Below are 6,000 nucleotides of genomic sequence, written 5' to 3'. Positions count from 1 at the left end.
CTAGTCTACTAGATCTTGAGCTAATTTGCATTGCAAGTGATCTTGTGGACCTAAAGGGTTAGTAAGCAGAGCAAACAAAATAGATATGCAATAATAGTTGTGGTAAAGAAAATAATTATATTTGTTATCATAAAATCATAGTACTTGGATTCATATTTGTAACATCTTTGGCTCATCATATGTTATTTAAATGATTTAAGGCCAAGAAAGATGATCATGAGTGTGAGATTGACCAGTTATAGGATTCTTTAAGCTTTACTTTTATTTTACCTTTTTGTCTTTATATATTCTTTCATAGTCAAGAGTGGATTGATATTATATAATATTATATAACTCTTAACTATTATATATGATATTTGGAAATTAAATATAAATATATATTGATGTTTTGATCAATAAATTTATTTTCACATATATTTTATCATTGAAAAAATTAGATAGCTCTAGTTTTTATTATTAAATGATAAAAGATACAATTATTTCCAATTTAGATTCTAGGGTAAACCAAATTTGGTATCGTAGCATGGTTATTAGAATAATTGAATTATTACGAGAGCTGTAGGAATTGATTGTGAGTCGAGTAAGATTGGTTTGATTAAGGTGCATTAGTTTGCATATATAATTAATTATATATGTGAGTTATTCGGATAGAATTGTGCTAGTGAATTGTTACAATAGTCATACTAGAGCAAAATATACCAAATTAATAACATAGTGCAGTTCCAGTACCATTAAATAATGTGATATTGCTGGCCAGTGTTATAACATATGCAATGTGAGATGAAAAGAGAAAGCCAGCTAGAAGTAGCGAAGAAGAGGGAGATAAGCATTTACAAACATTTCATAAACTAAAGTGCCTATTATTCAAAGGAGTTGTAGAACCCCAATCTATGGAATATTGGTTGCTGGGGTTGCAATCTGGGAGCTCGAATTTATATTTCAATAATTACAAACATTATTGGATGATTAGTTAGTTTCTCCTGCATGTTATATTGGATATATATTTTGTATATATTCTAATATTTTAGGAACAACATACATTAAGCATCGTCAAGGGATCAGGGTTCAAGACTCGATAGTGTAGGATTGATGTTTGTAAGAGTCTATATTTTTTCTTTTTTGAGCCTATGTAATGAAAAAGATGTATGTTAGCTTAGCAAGCGTGCACACACACAAGAAAAGTGAAAATGAAAATATTTTATTTATTTATAAATCATATTATATTATTATTAATCCTATTATATAATCTGATGAAATAGAATTTAATTAAATTATTTTATTTAAATAAAAATGATTATCTTGAAATATAACTAATCATACAATATGAACACCACCTCATACTGAACAATAATCAATAATAAAAAACCCCATCATTGAATATGTGTTACAAAAAATAAGTGAATTTAAATTTTGAAAATTGAAATATTCATACTTTATGATGTATTTTGTAATGTACGATCAGTTGATTGTATGCGTAATTAGGATCATTAATTGAGGGTTCAAATAAAAGCATTTAGATTTGATTTTATATTTGATAATACCACATTATCATTAATCATACTATATGACTTGCCTAAGGAGTCTTCAGATGAAATTTAGTTCATATAATACTGTAAAAAAAGTAAAATGTACGAACAACCCAAGTGCTCTTTGGATGAAATTTATTTATCCAGTATGATCTGATATTTAATTTTAAATGGTTGTATTATAAAATTATAAAATTATACTAGATGATATTCCATGGAGTAAACTAATTATAGTGTACAATGTCCTTATTATACTGTAAGAATAGTTACGATAGAGTTAAAAATTAAAATTTTTCTTAAAGCCTTGTATTTAAATAACTCTTAATTTATTTTGAAGAGTCTCTGACTCTTTGGAGAATTTAAGTGAGTTCTTAGTGACAACTTGTTTTCTTAAGAGAGCTTGAAGAGAGAGAACTTAAAGCTTGCGAGAAAAAAGGGGATAAGTTGTGTGTGAGGAAGAGGTAGTGTGAGAAGAGATTTCATGCAATTGTTCCATGCAAAATTCTATATTGGTTCCTCCTTGTCTATTTGTTGATCTTGAGGGAAGCTTTATAGAAGAAAGTATTTAAGGCTGAATATCATCAGCAACTCTACCACACTAAAGAAGGTGAAAGTGATTTGGTTATCTGCCACACCAGAGGAAGGTGAAAGTGATTTGGTTATGAAACATAACTCTAGTGGAAGTGATTTGTGTAAGGGCTTCTCTACCTTGCTGTGGGAGTGAAAGGAGAGTGACTAAGATTTTAGTGTAATACTGCGAGAGTAGGATTTCGGGGAGTGAACGTATGTCATTTGACCAAACCACTATAAATCTGGTTCACTTGTTCTATTATTATCACATTTTATTTTCCTTGCACATTTATTTCATTACAAATCTATGTTAAGATTCATTATTATTGAGATACGATAATATTTTATACACTACAGGAAAATTACTCATTACCGGCAGTTTATTCCAGCGGTTACCATTAGTTATCCGGCAGTTTTGAAAAACATCGGTGACCTGTCGGCGGTTCAAAAACCACCGGTAAAAATGGCTCTGGAAACCTTTGCCGACGGTATTTTTTCAGTGGTTTTTTCCACCGATGGTTTTCCAGCGGTGTATACCACTCTCAGTTTCGGCAGCTAAAGCACCGTTGACCGCCAGTTTTGTACCGGCGGCGTACCGGCCATTCAACTGTCAAAAAAGTATCTTTATTATTACAGTGTTCACTGCCGGTACACCGCCGGTGATTTACCGGTGGTTCAAGCCGAAGGAAATGTCGTCGGTGAGATTGCCGATGTGTCTCCAGTGAACCGCCAGACACCATCGTAATATCATCAATATCTACCAACAGTTATAGTAGTTTTCCGGCAGCTTTAATTAGCCGTCCGGTATCGAAGTTTCTGGAGGCCAAACCGCTGGTCGACCACCGAAAACTTGTAGCATCTAAAAAAAATTGACAGCATCCCCTCTATTTTATTGATTTTCACCCTAAACTCTAAACCTACACAGAAAATACAGTAATTTCCATAAATTTGGGCAACATACTACTATAGTCAATCACAATAATTATCACAAATATATTCAATAAAATAAATCAATAAGTGAAACCAAATAAATTCATACATTTAACCAAATAAGTTCATAACTAAGTTCAATAACTGAAACCAAATAAGTTCATAACCAAATAAGTTTACAATAAGTTCAACGAATAAAAAAGATTACTAATCCTCCTCTATATCCTCACTGTCTGGTGATGCATGTGGCTGCTCTTGCTCTTTCTTTTTTTGTCTTTCATCTTTGTAGGATCGTCAACAAAAAGCATACATTAAGGTGCATCCTCTCGCAAATGTCTAGTGAGAACATCCATGACTAAAGAAAAAAAGAACATCCATGCTCATTTCATATCCTATCTCTATGGGTAAAGACACTCATCCACCTGAGCACCCTCATCTCTGCACCACTTAACTTAGTATTATGCTTCTCTTTTAATGACCAAGATTCAGCACCAAAAAACATTGCAGATCTCACCACCATCTTATAGAAATTTCCCTTAAGTTTGAGGGGGACTTTTCTATCACACAACAACCCTGATTCATTCCTCCATTTCAACCATCCAACTTAAATTCAGCTGATAATATCCCCTTCAATTTCACCATTACTCTGAACAATGGATCCAAGATATCAAAAATGTGTACTTTTATTAATGACTTGATCGTCCAAAGTCACAAACCCCTCACTAGGTCTATTACTACTAAAATTACACTTCATATATTTAGTTTTAAATCTACTCAAGCGAAAACCTTTAGACTTAATGGTCGACCTCCATAATTCAAGTTTACCATAAACTCCCTCTCTAGTCTTATCAATAAGAAGAATATCATCAATAAAAAGCATACAACAAGGTATATCCTCTCACAAATGTCTAGTGAGAACATCCATGACTAAAGCAAAAAGATATTGGCTTAAGGCTGATCCTTGATGTAATCTAACCGACATAGCAACAAAATGCAAACCACGGAGGTCAAATTCACGCACGGGAGAGGGGAGAGCCTTCGGCCTTATAGTGGGGGCGAGATCTTTGTTTGGAGGAATGAATCGTCGGCAGCCGGAGGGACCTTATCGGCGGCTGGAGGACGCGTCTCGATCGCAAGAGGGCGAAGGAGATGGGGGTGAGCATCGCACATGAGAGAGAGAGCAGTCGATGAAATGAAAGGGAAGGCTTGGGATGGAGTATTATAAAGCATTTTCCGGTGGTTTCGACCACCAGAAATAAATTTATTTAACATTGGCGGTTTAAGCCTCCGGTTACACGCCGGTAAGTTTTAATGTCGGTGGTCTAACCGAAGGTATTCAGACCACCACTATTTCTGGCGGCTTTAATTTACATAACGGTCGGTTAGACCGCCGGTAAATACCATCGGTCACACCGCCGGTTATGCTACCGTTATTACCGGTGGCTGGAGAACCGCCAGTTCAGACCGCTGGTAATTGATGAAATTCGTGTAGTGATATTTACATGGAATAAACTTGTGATAGAAAAGACCAAAAAAACTAAAAATAAAAAATCTTTGATATTTGTTTTTCTACAAAATTCAATTTTTATTAAAGCCGATCTCGAAATTAGTGATGTAAAAAATCCTGGAGAAAAGATCCATGGAACACTTTGGAAATAGGGATACCATAGAGGATTATTCAATAACTCATCCATTGTTATTTGTTAATATTCTATTTTATTTTAAAAAATAAGAATGTTAATCTTCTTACATTCTATTGATTTTAGAATGTGGCATATGATTTAATCTAATTATTCTTTACCGTCACATATAGTTAATGGCATTAAAATTGACATTCCTTTCACTAAATGGAGTTTAGAAGAATGACACTTAGCACAACGTAATGCCAAATGCTTGAATTATTTCTTTTATGCACTTAAATCTGAGAATAACATAAGAGTCTCTACTTGTATGATGCTTGGGATAGACTATGCATCACTTTTGAAAGAACTAACGAAGTCAAACAATCTTATTTAAACCTTTTGCCGCTTGAATATGAACACTTTTACATGAAACCTAGCGAAATAATTTGTGACATGTATACTAGGTTTACAAAAATAAGGACATCTTTGAATTCTTTAAAAAGTGTTATCAAACTCAGAAAAGGTTAGTAAAATTCTTTGTTGTTTGCCTAATAGCTTTGATGCAAAAGTCTTTGTTATTTCTAAATTAAAGGATTTAAATATACACTCTATTGATAATTTGTTAGTCTCTCTCATTACTTATGAGCAAAATGTGAGGCAAAGATTGTAGGATTCATGTGACAAATAAAAATGAGAAGATCATGGCACTGAAGGCCAATGATTTAGCTAATAATTACTCTAGATCCGATGATAATGACATCATAGCCCTGATGACGGGACAACTCAAAATCTTCTTAAGGTGAAACAAAAGTGTCAATTTGAGAAGGGTAAAGGTAAGGCAGGTAAATTTAAAAAAAGTTCATCTAATGTTATTTATTTTGAGTATAAGAAGCCAGGGCACTGAAGCTCTAATTGATCCAACCTCAAAATTACCCCACTAAGGAGAAGGGCAATGAAAAGTCAAACTTTAAAAAGGGTAAGTAATGGATGAAAAAAGCCTTCTAGATGGACACACCGCCGATTATGCCGCCATTATGACCGGCGACTAGAGAACCGCCAGTCTAGACTGTCGGTAATTGATGAATTTCCTGTAGTGATATTTGCGTGAAATAAACTTGTGATAGAAAAAGGCCAAAAAAAAAAATCTTTGATATTTGTTTTTCTACAAAATTCAATTGGTATTAAAGACGATGTCGGAATTAGTGATGTAAAAAATCCTAGAGAAAAGATCAATTGCACACTTTAGAAATAGGGATACCATAGAGGATTATTCAATAACTCATCCATCGTTATTTGATACTATTCCATTTGATTTTTAAAAAATAAGAATGCTAATCTTCTTACAGTCTATT

This window comes from Dendrobium catenatum, unplaced genomic scaffold (genome assembly GCF_001605985.2).
Source record: "Dendrobium catenatum unplaced genomic scaffold, ASM160598v2 fragScaff_scaffold_128, whole genome shotgun sequence".
NCBI classification, from domain to species: domain Eukaryota; kingdom Viridiplantae; phylum Streptophyta; class Magnoliopsida; order Asparagales; family Orchidaceae; genus Dendrobium; species Dendrobium catenatum.
Note: the sequence above shows the minus strand (reverse complement) of the source record.